Below are 23,266 nucleotides of genomic sequence, written 5' to 3' on the forward strand. Positions count from 1 at the left end.
GCAGCGTTTGGGAGCGTGAGGGAAGGCGTGAGGGGCTCAGGGCGAGAACCCCTGCTCGCTTGCAGGCCTGTTTGTCCCTGGCTTTCAGCCACAAGCAGTCGACTGGGGCCTAGCCAGGCAACAGGGCACTGCATACCTCTAGAGGCGGCCTCAGTGGCAGCTCTTAGGCTTCAAAAGCCCCAAATCTCTGCTTCTGGGCCCAAAGTCGACATGGCAATCGCCCTTCTGTGCTTGCTGTAGCCCTGGCTTTCCCCCACCCGTGTCAGCAAGGTGCAGCATAGCGAAAGCAGGGCCCTGATTGGCGCTGCCGGTGGGCGTGGACATGCAAATGTTGCTGGCCGGCCGAGGCCTGTGGGAAGCTGCTGTGGGTAGCTGCGCGCTTTCCAAAGTGGGCACAGGGGCCTTGGCTGGTCACCTTGCGCCCCACAATGCCCATGCTCTGCTTCGCCCGGCCTCAGGCCTTGCCTGTGTGAATGCCACCCTCGCTCTGCGGGGAGATGCCCAGCGGCCCGCCCTCACCCTGTCCCCTTCCAACTCATACTTACCTGGCAGGGGAGACACCATGATCACGAAGGTGGTTCTCCCAGGGTGAGGCTCATCCATTGCACTTCGGATGTGCTGACCCCTGCGATGTCCCCAAATGCGGGATACTCGACTGCATAATTTCTGGTAGTGGGGGACTGCGTTCGCGCTTTCCCCTGATCTCTGGTTTCAAGAAAGACAAAAAGGAAAAAAAAATAAAAAGGAGTCTGGAGCACCCTTTGACGTTTCTTGTGGTCCGTCCAGGGTGCTGTAAGCTGGCTGGAATGGGGAGTGGGCGAGGGCCAATTAGATATGCAAATTTACAAGCCTGGGGATGCTGGCTCAGGGCTTAGAAACGTGCTTCTGGGCCCGATTTCGACCTGGCAAGCCCTCTGTTGTGCTTGCGAAAGCCTTTGCTTGTGCACAGTTTAAAGGGCCTGAAAAATCTGCTTTTGGGCCCGATTTAGGCCTGCCAAGCCCTCTCGTGTGCTTGCTGTAGCCCTGGCTTTCCCCCACCCGTGTCAGCAAGGTGCAGCATAGCGAAAGCAGGGCCCTGATTGGCGCTGCCGGTGGGCGTGGACATGCAAATGTTGCTGGCCGGCCGAGGCCTGTGGGAAGCTGCTGTGGGTAGCTGCGCGCTTTCCAAAGTGGGCACAGGGGCCTTGGCTGGTCACCTTGCGCCCCACAATGCCCATGCTCTGCTTCGCCCGGCCTCAGGCCTTGCCTGTGTGAATGCCACCCTCGCTCTGCGGGGAGATGCTCAGCGGCCCGCCCTCGCCCTGTCCCCTTCCAACTCATACTTACCTGGCAGGGGAGACACCATGATCACGAAGGTGGTTCTCCCAGGGTGAGGCTCATCCATTGCACTTCGGATGTGCTGACCCCTGCGATGTCCCCAAATGCGGGATACTCGACTGCATAATTTCTGGTAGTGGGGGACTGCGTTCGCGCTTTCCCCTGATCTCTGGTTTCAAGAAAGACAAAAAGGAAAAAAAAATAAAAAGGAGTCTGGAGCACCCTTTCTCGTCTTCTGTGTTCTTTCTGGGGTGCTGCGGCTGGATTGGAGGGGGGCGGGGGCGTGGGCAAGAGGGAATCACATGCTAAGTACTGAGCCTGGGGAATGATGGGATAGCTGCAGCCTCCCACTCTGGGGACCTATCCAGAGACAGGGAAGTAGGCCCTGGCCAGGTGACATGTCTGCTCCTTTCCATCGCCCCCCTGGGGCTGTGGCCTGGCTGCCAGCCTCTTGCCTCGCCCTAGCCTCCCCAGGCCCAGACTCTGGCTGAGGACCCCAGGCCGTGGCCCGGCGAGGGCTCTGCCCGGCGAGGGTTCTGTCGGCAGCGTTTGGGAGCGTTCGGGAAGGCGTGAGGGGCTCAGGGCGAGAACCCCTGCTCGCTTGCAGGCCTGTTTGTCCCTGGCTTTCAGCCACAAGCAGTCGACTGGGGCCTAGCCAGGCAACAGGGCACTGCATACCTCTAGAGGCGGCCTCAGTGGCAGCTCTTAGGCTTCAAAAGCCCCAAATCTCTGCTTCTGGGCCCAAAGTCGACATGGCAATCGCCCTTCTGTGCTTGCTGTAGCCCTGGCTTTCCCCCACCCGTGTCAGCAAGGTGCAGCATAGCGAAAGCAGGGCCCTGATTGGCGCTGCCGGTGGGTGTGGACATGCAAATGTTGCTGGCCGGCCGAGGCCTGTGGGAAGCTGCTGTGGGTAGCTGCGCGCTTTCCAAAGTGGGCACAGGGGCCTTGGCTGGTCACCTTGCGCCCCACAATGCCCATGCTCTGCTTCGCCCGGCCTCAGGCCTTGCCTGTGTGAATGCCACCCTCGCTCTGCGGGGAGATGCCCAGCGGCCCGCCCTCACCCTGTCCCCTTCCAACTCATACTTACCTGGCAGGGGAGACACCATGATCACGAAGGTGGTTCTCCCAGGGTGAGGCTCATCCATTGCACTTCGGATGTGCTGACCCCTGCGATGTCCCCAAATGCGGGATACTCGACTGCATAATTTCTGGTAGTGGGGGACTGCGTTCGCGCTTTCCCCTGATCTCTGGTTTCAAGAAAGACAAAAAGGAAAAAAAAATAAAAAGGAGTCTGGAGCACCCTTTGACGTTTCTTGTGGTCCGTCCAGGGTGCTGTAAGCTGGCTGGAATGGGGAGTGGGCGAGGGCCAATTAGATATGCAAATTTACAAGCCTGGGGATGCTGGCTCAGGGCTTAGAAACGTGCTTCTGGGCCCGATTTCGACCTGGCAAGCCCTCTGTTGTGCTTGCGAAAGCCTTTGCTTGTGCACAGTTTAAAGGGCCTGAAAAATCTGCTTTTGGGCCCGATTTAGGCCTGCCAAGCCCTCTCGTGTGCTTGCTGTAGCCCTGGCTTTCCCCCACCCGTGTCAGCAAGGTGCAGCATAGCGAAAGCAGGGCCCTGATTGGCGCTGCCGGTGGGCGTGGACATGCAAATGTTGCTGGCCGGCCGAGGCCTGTGGGAAGCTGCTGTGGGTAGCTGCGCGCTTTCCAAAGTGGGCACAGGGGCCTTGGCTGGTCACCTTGCGCCCCACAATGCCCATGCTCTGCTTCGCCCGGCCTCAGGCCTTGCCTGTGTGAATGCCACCCTCGCTCTGCGGGGAGATGCCCAGCGGCCCGCCCTCACCCTGTCCCCTTCCAACTCATACTTACCTGGCAGGGGAGACACCATGATCACGAAGGTGGTTCTCCCAGGGTGAGGCTCATCCATTGCACTTCGGATGTGCTGACCCCTGCGATGTCCCCAAATGCGGGATACTCGACTGCATAATTTCTGGTAGTGGGGGACTGCGTTCGCGCTTTCCCCTGATCTCTGGTTTCAAGAAAGACAAAAAGGAAAAAAAAATAAAAAGGAGTCTGGAGCACCCTTTCTCGTCTTCTGTGTTCTTTCTGGGGTGCTGCGGCTGGATTGGAGGGGGGCGGGGGCGTGGGCAAGAGGGAATCACATGCTAAGTACTGAGCCTGGGGAATGATGGGATAGCTGCAGCCTCCCACTCTGGGGACCTATCCAGAGACAGGGAAGTAGGCCCTGGCCAGGTGACATGTCTGCTCCTTTCCATCGCCCCCCTGGGGCTGTGGCCTGGCTGCCAGCCTCTTGCCTCGCCCTAGCCTCCCCAGGCCCAGACTCTGGCTGAGGACCCCAGGCCGTGGCCCGGCGAGGGCTCTGCCCGGCGAGGGTTCTGTCTGCAGCGTTTGGGAGCGTTCGGGAAGGCGTGAGGGGCTCAGGGCGAGAACCCCTGCTCGCTTGCAGGCCTGTTTGTCCCTGGCTTTCAGCCACAAGCAGTCGACTGGGGCCTAGCCAGGCAACAGGGCACTGCATACCTCTAGAGGCGGCCTCAGTGGCAGCTCTTAGGCTTCAAAAGCCCCAAATCTCTGCTTCTGGGCCCAAAGTCGACATGGCAATCGCCCTTCTGTGCTTGCTGTAGCCCTGGCTTTCCCCCACCCGTGTCAGCAAGGTGCAGCATAGCGAAAGCAGGGCCCTGATTGGCGCTGCCGGTGGGCGTGGACATGCAAATGTTGCTGGCCGGCCGAGGCCTGTGGGAAGCTGCTGTGGGTAGCTGCGCGCTTTCCAAAGTGGGCACAGGGGCCTTGGCTGGTCACCTTGCGCCCCACAATGCCCATGCTCTGCTTCGCCCGGCCTCAGGCCTTGCCTGTGTGAATGCCACCCTCGCTCTGCGGGGAGATGCCCAGCGGCCCGCCCTCACCCTGTCCCCTTCCAACTCATACTTACCTGGCAGGGGAGACACCATGATCACGAAGGTGGTTCTCCCAGGGTGAGGCTCATCCATTGCACTTCGGATGTGCTGACCCCTGCGATGTCCCCAAATGCGGGATACTCGACTGCATAATTTCTGGTAGTGGGGGACTGCGTTCGCGCTTTCCCCTGATCTCTGGTTTCAAGAAAGACAAAAAGGAAAAAAAAATAAAAAGGAGTCTGGAGCACCCTTTCTCGTCTTCTGTGTTCTTTCTGGGGTGCTGCGGCTGGATTGGAGGGGGGCGGGGGCGTGGGCAAGAGGGAATCACATGCTAAGTACTGAGCCTGGGGAATGATGGGATAGCTGCAGCCTCCCACTCTGGGGACCTATCCAGAGACAGGGAAGTAGGCCCTGGCCAGGTGACATGTCTGCTCCTTTCCATCGCCCCCCTGGGGCTGTGGCCTGGCTGCCAGCCTCTTGCCTCGCCCTAGCCTTCCCAGGCCCAGACTCTGGCTGAGGACCCCAGGCCGTGGCCCGGCGAGGGCTCTGCCCGGCGAGGGTTCTGTCTGCAGCGTTTGGGAGCGTGAGGGAAGGCGTGAGGGGCTCAGGGCGAGAACCCCTGCTCGCTTGCAGGCCTGTTTGTCCCTGGCTTTCAGCCACAAGCAGTCGACTGGGGCCTAGCCAGGCAACAGGGCACTGCATACCTCTAGAGGCGGCCTCAGTGGCAGCTCTTAGGCTTCAAAAGCCCCAAATCTCTGCTTCTGGGCCCAAAGTCGACATGGCAATCGCCCTTCTGTGCTTGCTGTAGCCCTGGCTTTCCCCCACCCGTGTCAGCAAGGTGCAGCATAGCGAAAGCAGGGCCCTGATTGGCGCTGCCGGTGGGCGTGGACATGCAAATGTTGCTGGCCGGCCGAGGCCTGTGGGAAGCTGCTGTGGGTAGCTGCGCGCTTTCCAAAGTGGGCACAGGGGCCTTGGCTGGTCACCTTGCGCCCCACAATGCCCATGCTCTGCTTCGCCCGGCCTCAGGCCTTGCCTGTGTGAATGCCACCCTCGCTCTGCGGGGAGATGCCCAGCGGCCCGCCCTCACCCTGTCCCCTTCCAACTCATACTTACCTGGCAGGGGAGACACCATGATCACGAAGGTGGTTCTCCCAGGGTGAGGCTCATCCATTGCACTTCGGATGTGCTGACCCCTGCGATGTCCCCAAATGCGGGATACTCGACTGCATAATTTCTGGTAGTGGGGGACTGCGTTCGCGCTTTCCCCTGATCTCTGGTTTCAAGAAAGACAAAAAGGAAAAAAAAATAAAAAGGAGTCTGGAGCACCCTTTGACGTTTCTTGTGGTCCGTCCAGGGTGCTGTAAGCTGGCTGGAATGGGGAGTGGGCGAGGGCCAATTAGATATGCAAATTTACAAGCCTGGGGATGCTGGCTCAGGGCTTAGAAACGTGCTTCTGGGCCCGATTTCGACCTGGCAAGCCCTCTGTTGTGCTTGCGAAAGCCTTTGCTTGTGCACAGTTTAAAGGGCCTGAAAAATCTGCTTTTGGGCCCGATTTAGGCCTGCCAAGCCCTCTCGTGTGCTTGCTGTAGCCCTGGCTTTCCCCCACCCGTGTCAGCAAGGTGCAGCATAGCGAAAGCAGGGCCCTGATTGGCGCTGCCGGTGGGCGTGGACATGCAAATGTTGCTGGCCGGCCGAGGCCTGTGGGAAGCTGCTGTGGGTAGCTGCGCGCTTTCCAAAGTGGGCACAGGGGCCTTGGCTGGTCACCTTGCGCCCCACAATGCCCATGCTCTGCTTCGCCCGGCCTCAGGCCTTGCCTGTGTGAATGCCACCCTCGCTCTGCGGGGAGATGCTCAGCGGCCCGCCCTCGCCCTGTCCCCTTCCAACTCATACTTACCTGGCAGGGGAGACACCATGATCACGAAGGTGGTTCTCCCAGGGTGAGGCTCATCCATTGCACTTCGGATGTGCTGACCCCTGCGATGTCCCCAAATGCGGGATACTCGACTGCATAATTTCTGGTAGTGGGGGACTGCGTTCGCGCTTTCCCCTGATCTCTGGTTTCAAGAAAGACAAAAAGGAAAAAAAAATAAAAAGGAGTCTGGAGCACCCTTTCTCGTCTTCTGTGTTCTTTCTGGGGTGCTGCGGCTGGATTGGAGGGGGGCGGGGGCGTGGGCAAGAGGGAATCACATGCTAAGTACTGAGCCTGGGGAATGATGGGATAGCTGCAGCCTCCCACTCTGGGGACCTATCCAGAGACAGGGAAGTAGGCCCTGGCCAGGTGACATGTCTGCTCCTTTCCATCGCCCCCCTGGGGCTGTGGCCTGGCTGCCAGCCTCTTGCCTCGCCCTAGCCTCCCCAGGCCCAGACTCTGGCTGAGGACCCCAGGCCGTGGCCCGGCGAGGGCTCTGCCCGGCGAGGGTTCTGTCGGCAGCGTTTGGGAGCGTTCGGGAAGGCGTGAGGGGCTCAGGGCGAGAACCCCTGCTCGCTTGCAGGCCTGTTTGTCCCTGGCTTTCAGCCACAAGCAGTCGACTGGGGCCTAGCCAGGCAACAGGGCACTGCATACCTCTAGAGGCGGCCTCAGTGGCAGCTCTTAGGCTTCAAAAGCCCCAAATCTCTGCTTCTGGGCCCAAAGTCGACATGGCAATCGCCCTTCTGTGCTTGCTGTAGCCCTGGCTTTCCCCCACCCGTGTCAGCAAGGTGCAGCATAGCGAAAGCAGGGCCCTGATTGGCGCTGCCGGTGGGTGTGGACATGCAAATGTTGCTGGCCGGCCGAGGCCTGTGGGAAGCTGCTGTGGGTAGCTGCGCGCTTTCCAAAGTGGGCACAGGGGCCTTGGCTGGTCACCTTGCGCCCCACAATGCCCATGCTCTGCTTCGCCCGGCCTCAGGCCTTGCCTGTGTGAATGCCACCCTCGCTCTGCGGGGAGATGCCCAGCGGCCCGCCCTCACCCTGTCCCCTTCCAACTCATACTTACCTGGCAGGGGAGACACCATGATCACGAAGGTGGTTCTCCCAGGGTGAGGCTCATCCATTGCACTTCGGATGTGCTGACCCCTGCGATGTCCCCAAATGCGGGATACTCGACTGCATAATTTCTGGTAGTGGGGGACTGCGTTCGCGCTTTCCCCTGATCTCTGGTTTCAAGAAAGACAAAAAGGAAAAAAAAATAAAAAGGAGTCTGGAGCACCCTTTGACGTTTCTTGTGGTCCGTCCAGGGTGCTGTAAGCTGGCTGGAATGGGGAGTGGGCGAGGGCCAATTAGATATGCAAATTTACAAGCCTGGGGATGCTGGCTCAGGGCTTAGAAACGTGCTTCTGGGCCCGATTTCGACCTGGCAAGCCCTCTGTTGTGCTTGCGAAAGCCTTTGCTTGTGCACAGTTTAAAGGGCCTGAAAAATCTGCTTTTGGGCCCGATTTAGGCCTGCCAAGCCCTCTCGTGTGCTTGCTGTAGCCCTGGCTTTCCCCCACCCGTGTCAGCAAGGTGCAGCATAGCGAAAGCAGGGCCCTGATTGGCGCTGCCGGTGGGCGTGGACATGCAAATGTTGCTGGCCGGCCGAGGCCTGTGGGAAGCTGCTGTGGGTAGCTGCGCGCTTTCCAAAGTGGGCACAGGGGCCTTGGCTGGTCACCTTGCGCCCCACAATGCCCATGCTCTGCTTCGCCCGGCCTCAGGCCTTGCCTGTGTGAATGCCACCCTCGCTCTGCGGGGAGATGCCCAGCGGCCCGCCCTCACCCTGTCCCCTTCCAACTCATACTTACCTGGCAGGGGAGACACCATGATCACGAAGGTGGTTCTCCCAGGGTGAGGCTCATCCATTGCACTTCGGATGTGCTGACCCCTGCGATGTCCCCAAATGCGGGATACTCGACTGCATAATTTCTGGTAGTGGGGGACTGCGTTCGCGCTTTCCCCTGATCTCTGGTTTCAAGAAAGACAAAAAGGAAAAAAAAATAAAAAGGAGTCTGGAGCACCCTTTCTCGTCTTCTGTGTTCTTTCTGGGGTGCTGCGGCTGGATTGGAGGGGGGCGGGGGCGTGGGCAAGAGGGAATCACATGCTAAGTACTGAGCCTGGGGAATGATGGGATAGCTGCAGCCTCCCACTCTGGGGACCTATCCAGAGACAGGGAAGTAGGCCCTGGCCAGGTGACATGTCTGCTCCTTTCCATCGCCCCCCTGGGGCTGTGGCCTGGCTGCCAGCCTCTTGCCTCGCCCTAGCCTCCCCAGGCCCAGACTCTGGCTGAGGACCCCAGGCCGTGGCCCGGCGAGGGCTCTGCCCGGCGAGGGTTCTGTCGGCAGCGTTTGGGAGCGTTCGGGAAGGCGTGAGGGGCTCAGGGCGAGAACCCCTGCTCGCTTGCAGGCCTGTTTGTCCCTGGCTTTCAGCCACAAGCAGTCGACTGGGGCCTAGCCAGGCAACAGGGCACTGCATACCTCTAGAGGCGGCCTCAGTGGCAGCTCTTAGGCTTCAAAAGCCCCAAATCTCTGCTTCTGGGCCCAAAGTCGACATGGCAATCGCCCTTCTGTGCTTGCTGTAGCCCTGGCTTTCCCCCACCCGTGTCAGCAAGGTGCAGCATAGCGAAAGCAGGGCCCTGATTGGCGCTGCCGGTGGGCGTGGACATGCAAATGTTGCTGGCCGGCCGAGGCCTGTGGGAAGCTGCTGTGGGTAGCTGCGCGCTTTCCAAAGTGGGCACAGGGGCCTTGGCTGGTCACCTTGCGCCCCACAATGCCCATGCTCTGCTTCGCCCGGCCTCAGGCCTTGCCTGTGTGAATGCCACCCTCGCTCTGCGGGGAGATGCTCAGCGGCCCGCCCTCGCCCTGTCCCCTTCCAACTCATACTTACCTGGCAGGGGAGACACCATGATCACGAAGGTGGTTCTCCCAGGGTGAGGCTCATCCATTGCACTTCGGATGTGCTGACCCCTGCGATGTCCCCAAATGCGGGATACTCGACTGCATAATTTCTGGTAGTGGGGGACTGCGTTCGCGCTTTCCCCTGATCTCTGGTTTCAAGAAAGACAAAAAGGAAAAAAAAATAAAAAGGAGTCTGGAGCACCCTTTCTCGTCTTCTGTGTTCTTTCTGGGGTGCTGCGGCTGGATTGGAGGGGGGCGGGGGCGTGGGCAAGAGGGAATCACATGCTAAGTACTGAGCCTGGGGAATGATGGGATAGCTGCAGCCTCCCACTCTGGGGACCTATCCAGAGACAGGGAAGTAGGCCCTGGCCAGGTGACATGTCTGCTCCTTTCCATCGCCCCCCTGGGGCTGTGGCCTGGCTGCCAGCCTCTTGCCTCGCCCTAGCCTCCCCAGGCCCAGACTCTGGCTGAGGACCCCAGGCCGTGGCCCGGCGAGGGCTCTGCCCGGCGAGGGTTCTGTCGGCAGCGTTTGGGAGCGTTCGGGAAGGCGTGAGGGGCTCAGGGCGAGAACCCCTGCTCGCTTGCAGGCCTGTTTGTCCCTGGCTTTCAGCCACAAGCAGTCGACTGGGGCCTAGCCAGGCAACAGGGCACTGCATACCTCTAGAGGCGGCCTCAGTGGCAGCTCTTAGGCTTCAAAAGCCCCAAATCTCTGCTTCTGGGCCCAAAGTCGACATGGCAATCGCCCTTCTGTGCTTGCTGTAGCCCTGGCTTTCCCCCACCCGTGTCAGCAAGGTGCAGCATAGCGAAAGCAGGGCCCTGATTGGCGCTGCCGGTGGGTGTGGACATGCAAATGTTGCTGGCCGGCCGAGGCCTGTGGGAAGCTGCTGTGGGTAGCTGCGCGCTTTCCAAAGTGGGCACAGGGGCCTTGGCTGGTCACCTTGCGCCCCACAATGCCCATGCTCTGCTTCGCCCGGCCTCAGGCCTTGCCTGTGTGAATGCCACCCTCGCTCTGCGGGGAGATGCCCAGCGGCCCGCCCTCACCCTGTCCCCTTCCAACTCATACTTACCTGGCAGGGGAGACACCATGATCACGAAGGTGGTTCTCCCAGGGTGAGGCTCATCCATTGCACTTCGGATGTGCTGACCCCTGCGATGTCCCCAAATGCGGGATACTCGACTGCATAATTTCTGGTAGTGGGGGACTGCGTTCGCGCTTTCCCCTGATCTCTGGTTTCAAGAAAGACAAAAAGGAAAAAAAAATAAAAAGGAGTCTGGAGCACCCTTTGACGTTTCTTGTGGTCCGTCCAGGGTGCTGTAAGCTGGCTGGAATGGTGAGTGGGCGAGGGCCAATTAGATATGCAAATTTACAAGCCTGGGGATGCTGGCTCAGGGCTTAGAAACGTGCTTCTGGGCCCGATTTCGACCTGGCAAGCCCTCTGTTGTGCTTGCGAAAGCCTTTGCTTGTGCACAGTTTAAAGGGCCTGAAAAATCTGCTTTTGGGCCCGATTTAGGCCTGCCAAGCCCTCTCGTGTGCTTGCTGTAGCCCTGGCTTTCCCCCACCCGTGTCAGCAAGGTGCAGCATAGCGAAAGCAGGGCCCTGATTGGCGCTGCCGGTGGGCGTGGACATGCAAATGTTGCTGGCCGGCCGAGGCCTGTGGGAAGCTGCTGTGGGTAGCTGCGCGCTTTCCAAAGTGGGCACAGGGGCCTTGGCTGGTCACCTTGCACCCCACAATGCCCATGCTCTGCTTCGCCCGGCCTCAGGCCTTGCCTGTGTGAATGCCACCCTCGCTCTGCGGGGAGATGCCCAGCGGCCCGCCCTCACCCTGTCCCCTTCCAACTCATACTTACCTGGCAGGGGAGACACCATGATCACGAAGGTGGTTCTCCCAGGGTGAGGCTCATCCATTGCACTTCGGATGTGCTGACCCCTGCGATGTCCCCAAATGCGGGATACTCGACTGCATAATTTCTGGTAGTGGGGGACTGCGTTCGCGCTTTCCCCTGATCTCTGGTTTCAAGAAAGACAAAAAGGAAAAAAAAATAAAAAGGAGTCTGGAGCACCCTTTCTCGTCTTCTGTGTTCTTTCTGGGGTGCTGCGGCTGGATTGGAGGGGGGCGGGGGCGTGGGCAAGAGGGAATCACATGCTAAGTACTGAGCCTGGGGAATGATGGGATAGCTGCAGCCTCCCACTCTGGGGACCTATCCAGAGACAGGGAAGTAGGCCCTGGCCAGGTGACATGTCTGCTCCTTTCCATCGCCCCCCTGGGGCTGTGGCCTGGCTGCCAGCCTCTTGCCTCGCCCTAGCCTCCCCAGGCCCAGACTCTGGCTGAGGACCCCAGGCCGTGGCCCGGCGAGGGCTCTGCCCGGCGAGGGTTCTGTCTGCAGCGTTTGGGAGCGTTCGGGAAGGCGTGAGGGGCTCAGGGCGAGAACCCCTGCTCGCTTGCAGGCCTGTTTGTCCCTGGCTTTCAGCCACAAGCAGTCGACTGGGGCCTAGCCAGGCAACAGGGCACTGCATACCTCTAGAGGCGGCCTCAGTGGCAGCTCTTAGGCTTCAAAAGCCCCAAATCTCTGCTTCTGGGCCCAAAGTCGACATGGCAATCGCCCTTCTGTGCTTGCTGTAGCCCTGGCTTTCCCCCACCCGTGTCAGCAAGGTGCAGCATAGCGAAAGCAGGGCCCTGATTGGCGCTGCCGGTGGGCGTGGACATGCAAATGTTGCTGGCCGGCCGAGGCCTGTGGGAAGCTGCTGTGGGTAGCTGCGCGCTTTCCAAAGTGGGCACAGGGGCCTTGGCTGGTCACCTTGCGCCCCACAATGCCCATGCTCTGCTTCGCCCGGCCTCAGGCCTTGCCTGTGTGAATGCCACCCTCGCTCTGCGGGGAGATGCCCAGCGGCCCGCCCTCACCCTGTCCCCTTCCAACTCATACTTACCTGGCAGGGGAGACACCATGATCACGAAGGTGGTTCTCCCAGGGTGAGGCTCATCCATTGCACTTCGGATGTGCTGACCCCTGCGATGTCCCCAAATGCGGGATACTCGACTGCATAATTTCTGGTAGTGGGGGACTGCGTTCGCGCTTTCCCCTGATCTCTGGTTTCAAGAAAGACAAAAAGGAAAAAAAAATAAAAAGGAGTCTGGAGCACCCTTTCTCGTCTTCTGTGTTCTTTCTGGGGTGCTGCGGCTGGATTGGAGGGGGGCGGGGGCGTGGGCAAGAGGGAATCACATGCTAAGTACTGAGCCTGGGGAATGATGGGATAGCTGCAGCCTCCCACTCTGGGGACCTATCCAGAGACAGGGAAGTAGGCCCTGGCCAGGTGACATGTCTGCTCCTTTCCATCGCCCCCCTGGGGCTGTGGCCTGGCTGCCAGCCTCTTGCCTCGCCCTAGCCTCCCCAGGCCCAGACTCTGGCTGAGGACCCCAGGCCGTGGCCCGGCGAGGGCTCTGCCCGGCGAGGGTTCTGTCGGCAGCGTTTGGGAGCGTTCGGGAAGGCGTGAGGGGCTCAGGGCGAGAACCCCTGCTCGCTTGCAGGCCTGTTTGTCCCTGGCTTTCAGCCACAAGCAGTCGACTGGGGCCTAGCCAGGCAACAGGGCACTGCATACCTCTAGAGGCGGCCTCAGTGGCAGCTCTTAGGCTTCAAAAGCCCCAAATCTCTGCTTCTGGGCCCAAAGTCGACATGGCAATCGCCCTTCTGTGCTTGCTGTAGCCCTGGCTTTCCCCCACCCGTGTCAGCAAGGTGCAGCATAGCGAAAGCAGGGCCCTGATTGGCGCTGCCGGTGGGTGTGGACATGCAAATGTTGCTGGCCGGCCGAGGCCTGTGGGAAGCTGCTGTGGGTAGCTGCGCGCTTTCCAAAGTGGGCACAGGGGCCTTGGCTGGTCACCTTGCGCCCCACAATGCCCATGCTCTGCTTCGCCCGGCCTCAGGCCTTGCCTGTGTGAATGCCACCCTCGCTCTGCGGGGAGATGCCCAGCGGCCCGCCCTCACCCTGTCCCCTTCCAACTCATACTTACCTGGCAGGGGAGACACCATGATCACGAAGGTGGTTCTCCCAGGGTGAGGCTCATCCATTGCACTTCGGATGTGCTGACCCCTGCGATGTCCCCAAATGCGGGATACTCGACTGCATAATTTCTGGTAGTGGGGGACTGCGTTCGCGCTTTCCCCTGATCTCTGGTTTCAAGAAAGACAAAAAGGAAAAAAAAATAAAAAGGAGTCTGGAGCACCCTTTGACGTTTCTTGTGGTCCGTCCAGGGTGCTGTAAGCTGGCTGGAATGGTGAGTGGGCGAGGGCCAATTAGATATGCAAATTTACAAGCCTGGGGATGCTGGCTCAGGGCTTAGAAACGTGCTTCTGGGCCCGATTTCGACCTGGCAAGCCCTCTGTTGTGCTTGCGAAAGCCTTTGCTTGTGCACAGTTTAAAGGGCCTGAAAAATCTGCTTTTGGGCCCGATTTAGGCCTGCCAAGCCCTCTCGTGTGCTTGCTGTAGCCCTGGCTTTCCCCCACCCGTGTCAGCAAGGTGCAGCATAGCGAAAGCAGGGCCCTGATTGGCGCTGCCGGTGGGCGTGGACATGCAAATGTTGCTGGCCGGCCGAGGCCTGTGGGAAGCTGCTGTGGGTAGCTGCGCGCTTTCCAAAGTGGGCACAGGGGCCTTGGCTGGTCACCTTGCGCCCCACAATGCCCATGCTCTGCTTCGCCCGGCCTCAGGCCTTGCCTGTGTGAATGCCACCCTCGCTCTGCGGGGAGATGCCCAGCGGCCCGCCCTCACCCTGTCCCCTTCCAACTCATACTTACCTGGCAGGGGAGACACCATGATCACGAAGGTGGTTCTCCCAGGGTGAGGCTCATCCATTGCACTTCGGATGTGCTGACCCCTGCGATGTCCCCAAATGCGGGATACTCGACTGCATAATTTCTGGTAGTGGGGGACTGCGTTCGCGCTTTCCCCTGATCTCTGGTTTCAAGAAAGACAAAAAGGAAAAAAAAATAAAAAGGAGTCTGGAGCACCCTTTCTCGTCTTCTGTGTTCTTTCTGGGGTGCTGCGGCTGGATTGGAGGGGGGCGGGGGCGTGGGCAAGAGGGAATCACATGCTAAGTACTGAGCCTGGGGAATGATGGGATAGCTGCAGCCTCCCACTCTGGGGACCTATCCAGAGACAGGGAAGTAGGCCCTGGCCAGGTGACATGTCTGCTCCTTTCCATCGCCCCCCTGGGGCTGTGGCCTGGCTGCCAGCCTCTTGCCTCGCCCTAGCCTCCCCAGGCCCAGACTCTGGCTGAGGACCCCAGGCCGTGGCCCGGCGAGGGCTCTGCCCGGCGAGGGTTCTGTCGGCAGCGTTTGGGAGCGTTCGGGAAGGCGTGAGGGGCTCAGGGCGAGAACCCCTGCTCGCTTGCAGGCCTGTTTGTCCCTGGCTTTCAGCCACAAGCAGTCGACTGGGGCCTAGCCAGGCAACAGGGCACTGCATACCTCTAGAGGCGGCCTCAGTGGCAGCTCTTAGGCTTCAAAAGCCCCAAATCTCTGCTTCTGGGCCCAAAGTCGACATGGCAATCGCCCTTCTGTGCTTGCTGTAGCCCTGGCTTTCCCCCACCCGTGTCAGCAAGGTGCAGCATAGCGAAAGCAGGGCCCTGATTGGCGCTGCCGGTGGGCGTGGACATGCAAATGTTGCTGGCCGGCCGAGGCCTGTGGGAAGCTGCTGTGGGTAGCTGCGCGCTTTCCAAAGTGGGCACAGGGGCCTTGGCTGGTCACCTTGCGCCCCACAATGCCCATGCTCTGCTTCGCCCGGCCTCAGGCCTTGCCTGTGTGAATGCCACCCTCGCTCTGCGGGGAGATGCCCAGCGGCCCGCCCTCACCCTGTCCCCTTCCAACTCATACTTACCTGGCAGGGGAGACACCATGATCACGAAGGTGGTTCTCCCAGGGTGAGGCTCATCCATTGCACTTCGGATGTGCTGACCCCTGCGATGTCCCCAAATGCGGGATACTCGACTGCATAATTTCTGGTAGTGGGGGACTGCGTTCGCGCTTTCCCCTGATCTCTGGTTTCAAGAAAGACAAAAAGGAAAAAAAAATAAAAAGGAGTCTGGAGCACCCTTTCTCGTCTTCTGTGTTCTTTCTGGGGTGCTGCGGCTGGATTGGAGGGGGGCGGGGGCGTGGGCAAGAGGGAATCACATGCTAAGTACTGAGCCTGGGGAATGATGGGATAGCTGCAGCCTCCCACTCTGGGGACCTATCCAGAGACAGGGAAGTAGGCCCTGGCCAGGTGACATGTCTGCTCCTTTCCATCGCCCCCCTGGGGCTGTGGCCTGGCTGCCAGCCTCTTGCCTCGCCCTAGCCTTCCCAGGCCCAGACTCTGGCTGAGGACCCCAGGCCGTGGCCCGGCGAGGGCTCTGCCCGGCGAGGGTTCTGTCTGCAGCGTTTGGGAGCGTTCGGGAAGGCGTGAGGGGCTCAGGGCGAGAACCCCTGCTCGCTTGCAGGCCTGTTTGTCCCTGGCTTTCAGCCACAAGCAGTCGACTGGGGCCTAGCCAGGCAACAGGGCACTGCATACCTCTAGAGGCGGCCTCAGTGGCAGCTCTTAGGCTTCAAAAGCCCCAAATCTCTGCTTCTGGGCCCAAAGTCGACATGGCAATCGCCCTTCTGTGCTTGCTGTAGCCCTGGCTTTCCCCCACCCGTGTCAGCAAGGTGCAGCATAGCGAAAGCAGGGCCCTGATTGGCGCTGCCGGTGGGCGTGGACATGCAAATGTTGCTGGCCGGCCGAGGCCTGTGGGAAGCTGCTGTGGGTAGCTGCGCGCTTTCCAAAGTGGGCACAGGGGCCTTGGCTGGTCACCTTGCGCCCCACAATGCCCATGCTCTGCTTCGCCCGGCCTCAGGCCTTGCCTGTGTGAATGCCACCCTCGCTCTGCGGGGAGATGCCCAGCGGCCCGCCCTCACCCTGTCCCCTTCCAACTCATACTTACCTGGCAGGGGAGACACCATGATCACGAAGGTGGTTCTCCCAGGGTGAGGCTCATCCATTGCACTTCGGATGTGCTGACCCCTGCGATGTCCCCAAATGCGGGATACTCGACTGCATAATTTCTGGTAGTGGGGGACTGCGTTCGCGCTTTCCCCTGATCTCTGGTTTCAAGAAAGACAAAAAGGAAAAAAAAATAAAAAGGAGTCTGGAGCACCCTTTGACGTTTCTTGTGGTCCGTCCAGGGTGCTGTAAGCTGGCTGGAATGGGGAGTGGGCGAGGGCCAATTAGATATGCAAATTTACAAGCCTGGGGATGCTGGCTCAGGGCTTAGAAACGTGCTTCTGGGCCCGATTTCGACCTGGCAAGCCCTCTGTTGTGCTTGCGAAAGCCTTTGCTTGTGCACAGTTTAAAGGGCCTGAAAAATCTGCTTTTGGGCCCGATTTAGGCCTGCCAAGCCCTCTCGTGTGCTTGCTGTAGCCCTGGCTTTCCCCCACCCGTGTCAGCAAGGTGCAGCATAGCGAAAGCAGGGCCCTGATTGGCGCTGCCGGTGGGCGTGGACATGCAAATGTTGCTGGCCGGCCGAGGCCTGTGGGAAGCTGCTGTGGGTAGCTGCGCGCTTTCCAAAGTGGGCACAGGGGCCTTGGCTGGTCACCTTGCGCCCCACAATGCCCATGCTCTGCTTCGCCCGGCCTCAGGCCTTGCCTGTGTGAATGCCACCCTCGCTCTGCGGGGAGATGCTCAGCGGCCCGCCCTCGCCCTGTCCCCTTCCAACTCATACTTACCTGGCAGGGGAGACACCATGATCACGAAGGTGGTTCTCCCAGGGTGAGGCTCATCCATTGCACTTCGGATGTGCTGACCCCTGCGATGTCCCCAAATGCGGGATACTCGACTGCATAATTTCTGGTAGTGGGGGACTGCGTTCGCGCTTTCCCCTGATCTCTGGTTTCAAGAAAGACAAAAAGGAAAAAAAAATAAAAAGGAGTCTGGAGCACCCTTTCTCGTCTTCTGTGTTCTTTCTGGGGTGCTGCGGCTGGATTGGAGGGGGGCGGGGGCGTGGGCAAGAGGGAATCACATGCTAAGTACTGAGCCTGGGGAATGATGGGATAGCTGCAGCCTCCCACTCTGGGGACCTATCCAGAGACAGGGAAGTAGGCCCTGGCCAGGTGACATGTCTGCTCCTTTCCATCGCCCCCCTGGGGCTGTGGCCTGGCTGCCAGCCTCTTGCCTCGCCCTAGCCTCCCCAGGCCCAGACTCTGGCTGAGGACCCCAGGCCGTGGCCCGGCGAGGGCTCTGCCCGGCGAGGGTTCTGTCGGCAGCGTTTGGGAGCGTTCGGGAAGGCGTGAGGGGCTCAGGGCGAGAACCCCTGCTCGCTTGCAGGCCTGTTTGTCCCTGGCTTTCAGCCACAAGCAGTCGACTGGGGCCTAGCCAGGCAACAGGGCACTGCATACCTCTAGAGGCGGCCTCAGTGGCAGCTCTTAGGCTTCAAAAGCCCCAAATCTCTGCTTCTGGGCCCAAAGTCGACATGGCAATCGCCCTTCTGTGCTTGCTGTAGCCCTGGCTTTCCCCCACCCGTGTCAGCAAGGTGCAGCATAGCGAAAGCAGGGCCCTGATTGGCGCTGCCGGTGGGCGTGGACATGCAAATGTTGCTGGCCGGCCGAGGCCTGTGGGAAGCTGCTGTGGGTAGCTGCGCGCTTTCCAAAGTGGGCACAGGGGCCTTGGCTGGTCACCTTGCGCCCCACAATGCCCATGCTCTGCTTCGCCCGGCCTCAGGCCTTGCCTGTGTGAATGCCACCCTCGCTCTGCGGGGAGATGCCCAGCGGCCCGCCCTCACCCTGTCCCCTTCCAACTCATACTTACCTGGCAGGGGAGACACCATGATCACGAAGGTGGTTCTCCCAGGGTGAGGCTCATCCATTGCACTTCGGATGTGCTGACCCCTGCGATGTCCCCAAATGCGGGATACTCGACTGCATAATTTCTGGTAGTGGGGGACTGCGTTCGCGCTTTCCCCTGATCTCTGGTTTCAAGAAAGACAAAAAGGAAAAAAAAATAAAAAGGAGTCTGGAGCACCCTTTCTCGTCTTCTGTGTTCTTTCTGGGGTGCTGCGGCTGGATTGGAGGGGGGCGGGGGCGTGGGCAAGAGGGAATCACATGCTAAGTACTGAGCCTGGGGAATGATGGGATAGCTGCAGCCTCCCACTCTGGGGACCTATCCAGAGACAGGGAAGTAGGCCCTGGCCAGGTGACATGTCTGCTCCTTTCCATCGCCCCCCTGGGGCTGTGGCCTGGCTGCCAGCCTCTTGCCTCGCCCTAGCCTCCCCAGGCCCAGACTCTGGCTGAGGACCCCAGGCCGTGGCCCGGCGAGGGCTCTGCCCGGCGAGGGTTCTGTCGGCAGCGTTTGGGAGCGTTCGGGAAGGCGTGAGGGGCTCAGGGCGAGAACCCCTGCTCGCTTGCAGGCCTGTTTGTCCCTGGCTTTCAGCCACAAGCAGTCGACTGGGGCCTAGCCAGGCAACAGGGCACTGCATACCTCTAGAGGCGGCCTCAGTGGCAGCTCTTAGGCTTCAAAAGCCCCAAATCTCTGCTTCTGGGCCCAAAGTCGACATGGCAATCGCCCTTCTGTGCTTGCTGTAGCCCTGGCTTTCCCCCACCCGTGTCAGCAAGGTGCAGCATAGCGAAAGCAGGGCCCTGATTGGCGCTGCCGGTGGGTGTGGACATGCAAATGTTGCTGGCCGGCCGAGGCCTGTGGGAAGCTGCTGTGGGTAGCTGCGCGCTTTCCAAAGTGGGCACAGGGGCCTTGGCTGGTCACCTTGCGCCCCACAATGCCCATGCTCTGCTTCGCCCGGCCTCAGGCCTTGCCTGTGTGAATGCCACCCTCGCTCTGCGGGGAGATGCCCAGCGGCCCGCCCTCACCCTGTCCCCTTCCAACTCATACTTACCTGGCAGGGGAGACACCATGATCACGAAGGTGGTTCTCCCAGGGTGAGGCTCATCCATTGCACTTCGGATGTGCTGACCCCTGCGATGTCCCCAAATGCGGGATACTCGACTGCATAATTTCTGGTAGTGGGGGACTGCGTTCGCGCTTTCCCCTGATCTCTGGTTTCAAGAAAGACAAAAAGGAAAAAAAAATAAAAAGGAGTCTGGAGCACCCTTTGACGTTTCTTGTGGTCCGTCCAGGGTGCTGTAAGCTGGCTGGAATGGTGAGTGGGCGAGGGCCAATTAGATATGCAAATTTACAAGCCTGGGGATGCTGGCTCAGGGCTTAGAAACGTGCTTCTGGGCCCGATTTCGACCTGGCAAGCCCTCTGTTGTGCTTGCGAAAGCCTTTGCTTGTGCACAGTTTAAAGGGCCTGAAAAATCTGCTTTTGGGCCCGATTTAGGCCTGCCAAGCCCTCTCGTGTGCTTGCTGTAGCCCTGGCTTTCCCCCACCCGTGTCAGCAAGGTGCAGCATAGCGAAAGCAGGGCCCTGATTGGCGCTGCCGGTGGGCGTGGACATGCAAATGTTGCTGGCCGGCCGAGGCCTGTGGGAAGCTGCTGTGGGTAGCTGCGCGCTTTCCAAAGTGGGCACAGGGGCCTTGGCTGGTCACCTTGCGCCCCACAATGCCCATGCTCTGCTTCGCCCGGCCTCAGGCCTTGCCTGTGTGAATGCCACCCTCGCTCTGCGGGGAGATGCCCAGCGGCCCGCCCTCACCCTGTCCCCTTCCAACTCATACTTACCTGGCAGGGGAGACACCATGATCACGAAGGTGGTTCTCCCAGGGTGAGGCTCATCCATTGCACTTCGGATGTGCTGACCCCTGCGATGTCCCCAAATGCGGGATACTCGACTGCATAATTTCTGGTAGTGGGGGACTGCGTTCGCGCTTTCCCCTGATCTCTGGTTTCAAGAAAGACAAAAAGGAAAAAAAAATAAAAAGGAGTCTGGAGCACCCTTTCTCGTCTTCTGTGTTCTTTCTGGGGTGCTGCGGCTGGATTGGAGGGGGGCGGGGGCGTGGGCAAGAGGGAATCACATGCTAAGTACTGAGCCTGGGGAATGATGGGATAGCTGCAGCCTCCCACTCTGGGGACCTATCCAGAGACAGGGAAGTAGGCCCTGGCCAGGTGACATGTCTGCTCCTTTCCATCGCCCCCCTGGGGCTGTGGCCTGGCTGCCAGCCTCTTGCCTCGCCCTAGCCTCCCCAGGCCCAGACTCTGGCTGAGGACCCCAGGCCGTGGCCCGGCGAGGGCTCTGCCCGGCGAGGGTTCTGTCGGCAGCGTTTGGGAGCGTTCGGGAAGGCGTGAGGGGCTCAGGGCGAGAACCCCTGCTCGCTTGCAGGCCTGTTTGTCCCTGGCTTTCAGCCACAAGCAGTCGACTGGGGCCTAGCCAGGCAACAGGGCACTGCATACCTCTAGAGGCGGCCTCAGTGGCAGCTCTTAGGCTTCAAAAGCCCCAAATCTCTGCTTCTGGGCCCAAAGTCGACATGGCAATCGCCCTTCTGTGCTTGCTGTAGCCCTGGCTTTCCCCCACCCGTGTCAGCAAGGTGCAGCATAGCGAAAGCAGGGCCCTGATTGGCGCTGCCGGTGGGCGTGGACATGCAAATGTTGCTGGCCGGCCGAGGCCTGTGGGAAGCTGCTGTGGGTAGCTGCGCGCTTTCCAAAGTGGGCACAGGGGCCTTGGCTGGTCACCTTGCGCCCCACAATGCCCATGCTCTGCTTCGCCCGGCCTCAGGCCTTGCCTGTGTGAATGCCACCCTCGCTCTGCGGGGAGATGCCCAGCGGCCCGCCCTCACCCTGTCCCCTTCCAACTCATACTTACCTGGCAGGGGAGACACCATGATCACGAAGGTGGTTCTCCCAGGGTGAGGCTCATCCATTGCACTTCGGATGTGCTGACCCCTGCGATGTCCCCAAATGCGGGATACTCGACTGCATAATTTCTGGTAGTGGGGGACTGCGTTCGCGCTTTCCCCTGATCTCTGGTTTCAAGAAAGACAAAAAGGAAAAAAAAATAAAAAGGAGTCTGGAGCACCCTTTCTCGTCTTCTGTGTTCTTTCTGGGGTGCTGCGGCTGGATTGGAGGGGGGCGGGGGCGTGGGCAAGAGGGAATCACATGCTAAGTACTGAGCCTGGGGAATGATGGGATAGCTGCAGCCTCCCACTCTGGGGACCTATCCAGAGACAGGGAAGTAGGCCCTGGCCAGGTGACATGTCTGCTCCTTTCCATCGCCCCCCTGGGGCTGTGGCCTGGCTGCCAGCCTCTTGCCTCGCCCTAGCCTTCCCAGGCCCAGACTCTGGCTGAGGACCCCAGGCCGTGGCCCGGCGAGGGCTCTGCCCGGCGAGGGTTCTGTCTGCAGCGTTTGGGAGCGTTCGGGAAGGCGTGAGGGGCTCAGGGCGAGAACCCCTGCTCGCTTGCAGGCCTGTTTGTCCCTGGCTTTCAGCCACAAGCAGTCGACTGGGGCCTAGCCAGGCAACAGGGCACTGCATACCTCTAGAGGCGGCCTCAGTGGCAGCTCTTAGGCTTCAAAAGCCCCAAATCTCTGCTTCTGGGCCCAAAGTCGACATGGCAATCGCCCTTCTGTGCTTGCTGTAGCCCTGGCTTTCCCCCACCCGTGTCAGCAAGGTGCAGCATAGCGAAAGCAGGGCCCTGATTGGCGCTGCCGGTGGGCGTGGACATGCAAATGTTGCTGGCCGGCCGAGGCCTGTGGGAAGCTGCTGTGGGTAGCTGCGCGCTTTCCAAAGTGGGCACAGGGGCCTTGGCTGGTCACCTTGCGCCCCACAATGCCCATGCTCTGCTTCGCCCGGCCTCAGGCCTTGCCTGTGTGAATGCCACCCTCGCTCTGCGGGGAGATGCCCAGCGGCCCGCCCTCACCCTGTCCCCTTCCAACTCATACTTACCTGGCAGGGGAGACACCATGATCACGAAGGTGGTTCTCCCAGGGTGAGGCTCATCCATTGCACTTCGGATGTGCTGACCCCTGCGATGTCCCCAAATGCGGGATACTCGACTGCATAATTTCTGGTAGTGGGGGACTGCGTTCGCGCTTTCCCCTGATCTCTGGTTTCAAGAAAGACAAAAAGGAAAAAAAAATAAAAAGGAGTCTGGAGCACCCTTTGACGTTTCTTGTGGTCCGTCCAGGGTGCTGTAAGCTGGCTGGAATGGGGAGTGGGCGAGGGCCAATTAGATATGCAAATTTACAAGCCTGGGGATGCTGGCTCAGGGCTTAGAAACGTGCTTCTGGGCCCGATTTCGACCTGGCAAGCCCTCTGTTGTGCTTGCGAAAGCCTTTGCTTGTGCACAGTTTAAAGGGCCTGAAAAATCTGCTTTTGGGCCCGATTTAGGCCTGCCAAGCCCTCTCGTGTGCTTGCTGTAGCCCTGGCTTTCCCCCACCCGTGTCAGCAAGGTGCAGCATAGCGAAAGCAGGGCCCTGATTGGCGCTGCCGGTGGGCGTGGACATGCAAATGTTGCTGGCCGGCCGAGGCCTGTGGGAAGCTGCTGTGGGTAGCTGCGCGCTTTCCAAAGTGGGCACAGGGGCCTTGGCTGGTCACCTTGCGCCCCACAATGCCCATGCTCTGCTTCGCCCGGCCTCAGGCCTTGCCTGTGTGAATGCCACCCTCGCTCTGCGGGGAGATGCTCAGCGGCCCGCCCTCGCCCTGTCCCCTTCCAACTCATACTTACCTGGCAGGGGAGACACCATGATCACGAAGGTGGTTCTCCCAGGGTGAGGCTCATCCATTGCACTTCGGATGTGCTGACCCCTGCGATGTCCCCAAATGCGGGATACTCGACTGCATAATTTCTGGTAGTGGGGGACTGCGTTCGCGCTTTCCCCTGATCTCTGGTTTCAAGAAAGACAAAAAGGAAAAAAAAATAAAAAGGAGTCTGGAGCACCCTTTCTCGTCTTCTGTGTTCTTTCTGGGGTGCTGCGGCTGGATTGGAGGGGGGCGGGGGCGTGGGCAAGAGGGAATCACATGCTAAGTACTGAGCCTGGGGAATGATGGGATAGCTGCAGCCTCCCACTCTGGGGACCTATCCAGAGACAGGGAAGTAGGCCCTGGCCAGGTGACATGTCTGCTCCTTTCCATCGCCCCCCTGGGGCTGTGGCCTGGCTGCCAGCCTCTTGCCTCGCCCTAGCCTCCCCAGGCCCAGACTCTGGCTGAGGACCCCAGGCCGTGGCCCGGCGAGGGCTCTGCCCGGCGAGGGTTCTGTCGGCAGCGTTTGGGAGCGTTCGGGAAGGCGTGAGGGGCTCAGGGCGAGAACCCCTGCTCGCTTGCAGGC

General features: G+C 60.2%; 24 non-coding genes across 24 annotated transcripts; all 24 read left to right on the forward strand.

Moving 5' to 3' along the window:
• Window positions 1–537: 537 nt before the first annotated feature.
• LOC146864604 (U1 spliceosomal RNA) lies at window positions 538–701 on the forward strand. Its single transcript, XR_014977863.1, has one exon. It is a non-coding gene; the product is annotated as a U1 spliceosomal RNA (small nuclear RNA).
• Window positions 702–1,318: 617 nt separating this feature from the next.
• Window positions 1,319–1,482, forward strand: LOC146864605 (U1 spliceosomal RNA). Its single transcript, XR_014977864.1, has one exon. It is a non-coding gene; the product is annotated as a U1 spliceosomal RNA (small nuclear RNA).
• A 914-nt stretch (window positions 1,483–2,396) lies between these two features.
• On the forward strand, window positions 2,397–2,560 carry LOC146864606 (U1 spliceosomal RNA). The gene has a single exon (XR_014977865.1). It is a non-coding gene; the product is annotated as a U1 spliceosomal RNA (small nuclear RNA).
• Window positions 2,561–3,177: 617 nt separating this feature from the next.
• On the forward strand, window positions 3,178–3,341 carry LOC146864607 (U1 spliceosomal RNA). The gene has a single exon (XR_014977866.1). It is a non-coding gene; the product is annotated as a U1 spliceosomal RNA (small nuclear RNA).
• A 914-nt stretch (window positions 3,342–4,255) lies between these two features.
• LOC146864608 (U1 spliceosomal RNA) lies at window positions 4,256–4,419 on the forward strand. The gene has a single exon (XR_014977867.1). It is a non-coding gene; the product is annotated as a U1 spliceosomal RNA (small nuclear RNA).
• Window positions 4,420–5,333: 914 nt separating this feature from the next.
• On the forward strand, window positions 5,334–5,497 carry LOC146864609 (U1 spliceosomal RNA). The gene has a single exon (XR_014977869.1). It is a non-coding gene; the product is annotated as a U1 spliceosomal RNA (small nuclear RNA).
• Window positions 5,498–6,114: 617 nt separating this feature from the next.
• Window positions 6,115–6,278, forward strand: LOC146864610 (U1 spliceosomal RNA). Its single transcript, XR_014977870.1, has one exon. It is a non-coding gene; the product is annotated as a U1 spliceosomal RNA (small nuclear RNA).
• A 914-nt stretch (window positions 6,279–7,192) lies between these two features.
• Window positions 7,193–7,356, forward strand: LOC146864611 (U1 spliceosomal RNA). The gene has a single exon (XR_014977871.1). It is a non-coding gene; the product is annotated as a U1 spliceosomal RNA (small nuclear RNA).
• Window positions 7,357–7,973: 617 nt separating this feature from the next.
• LOC146864612 (U1 spliceosomal RNA) lies at window positions 7,974–8,137 on the forward strand. The gene has a single exon (XR_014977872.1). It is a non-coding gene; the product is annotated as a U1 spliceosomal RNA (small nuclear RNA).
• Window positions 8,138–9,051: 914 nt separating this feature from the next.
• LOC146864613 (U1 spliceosomal RNA) lies at window positions 9,052–9,215 on the forward strand. The gene has a single exon (XR_014977873.1). It is a non-coding gene; the product is annotated as a U1 spliceosomal RNA (small nuclear RNA).
• Window positions 9,216–10,129: 914 nt separating this feature from the next.
• Window positions 10,130–10,293, forward strand: LOC146864614 (U1 spliceosomal RNA). Its single transcript, XR_014977875.1, has one exon. It is a non-coding gene; the product is annotated as a U1 spliceosomal RNA (small nuclear RNA).
• Window positions 10,294–10,910: 617 nt separating this feature from the next.
• Window positions 10,911–11,074, forward strand: LOC146864615 (U1 spliceosomal RNA). Its single transcript, XR_014977876.1, has one exon. It is a non-coding gene; the product is annotated as a U1 spliceosomal RNA (small nuclear RNA).
• Window positions 11,075–11,988: 914 nt separating this feature from the next.
• Window positions 11,989–12,152, forward strand: LOC146864616 (U1 spliceosomal RNA). Its single transcript, XR_014977877.1, has one exon. It is a non-coding gene; the product is annotated as a U1 spliceosomal RNA (small nuclear RNA).
• Window positions 12,153–13,066: 914 nt separating this feature from the next.
• On the forward strand, window positions 13,067–13,230 carry LOC146864617 (U1 spliceosomal RNA). Its single transcript, XR_014977878.1, has one exon. It is a non-coding gene; the product is annotated as a U1 spliceosomal RNA (small nuclear RNA).
• A 617-nt stretch (window positions 13,231–13,847) lies between these two features.
• On the forward strand, window positions 13,848–14,011 carry LOC146864618 (U1 spliceosomal RNA). Its single transcript, XR_014977879.1, has one exon. It is a non-coding gene; the product is annotated as a U1 spliceosomal RNA (small nuclear RNA).
• Window positions 14,012–14,925: 914 nt separating this feature from the next.
• LOC146864619 (U1 spliceosomal RNA) lies at window positions 14,926–15,089 on the forward strand. Its single transcript, XR_014977881.1, has one exon. It is a non-coding gene; the product is annotated as a U1 spliceosomal RNA (small nuclear RNA).
• A 914-nt stretch (window positions 15,090–16,003) lies between these two features.
• LOC146864620 (U1 spliceosomal RNA) lies at window positions 16,004–16,167 on the forward strand. The gene has a single exon (XR_014977882.1). It is a non-coding gene; the product is annotated as a U1 spliceosomal RNA (small nuclear RNA).
• Window positions 16,168–16,784: 617 nt separating this feature from the next.
• LOC146864621 (U1 spliceosomal RNA) lies at window positions 16,785–16,948 on the forward strand. Its single transcript, XR_014977883.1, has one exon. It is a non-coding gene; the product is annotated as a U1 spliceosomal RNA (small nuclear RNA).
• Window positions 16,949–17,862: 914 nt separating this feature from the next.
• Window positions 17,863–18,026, forward strand: LOC146864622 (U1 spliceosomal RNA). Its single transcript, XR_014977884.1, has one exon. It is a non-coding gene; the product is annotated as a U1 spliceosomal RNA (small nuclear RNA).
• A 914-nt stretch (window positions 18,027–18,940) lies between these two features.
• LOC146864623 (U1 spliceosomal RNA) lies at window positions 18,941–19,104 on the forward strand. The gene has a single exon (XR_014977885.1). It is a non-coding gene; the product is annotated as a U1 spliceosomal RNA (small nuclear RNA).
• A 617-nt stretch (window positions 19,105–19,721) lies between these two features.
• On the forward strand, window positions 19,722–19,885 carry LOC146864624 (U1 spliceosomal RNA). The gene has a single exon (XR_014977886.1). It is a non-coding gene; the product is annotated as a U1 spliceosomal RNA (small nuclear RNA).
• Window positions 19,886–20,799: 914 nt separating this feature from the next.
• On the forward strand, window positions 20,800–20,963 carry LOC146864625 (U1 spliceosomal RNA). The gene has a single exon (XR_014977887.1). It is a non-coding gene; the product is annotated as a U1 spliceosomal RNA (small nuclear RNA).
• Window positions 20,964–21,877: 914 nt separating this feature from the next.
• LOC146864626 (U1 spliceosomal RNA) lies at window positions 21,878–22,041 on the forward strand. Its single transcript, XR_014977888.1, has one exon. It is a non-coding gene; the product is annotated as a U1 spliceosomal RNA (small nuclear RNA).
• A 617-nt stretch (window positions 22,042–22,658) lies between these two features.
• On the forward strand, window positions 22,659–22,822 carry LOC146864627 (U1 spliceosomal RNA). Its single transcript, XR_014977889.1, has one exon. It is a non-coding gene; the product is annotated as a U1 spliceosomal RNA (small nuclear RNA).
• Window positions 22,823–23,266: the final 444 nt, after the last annotated feature.

Source organism: Triturus cristatus, chromosome 2_1 (genome assembly GCF_964204655.1).
Source record: "Triturus cristatus chromosome 2_1, aTriCri1.1, whole genome shotgun sequence".
Taxonomy (NCBI): Eukaryota; Metazoa; Chordata; class Amphibia; order Caudata; family Salamandridae; genus Triturus; species Triturus cristatus.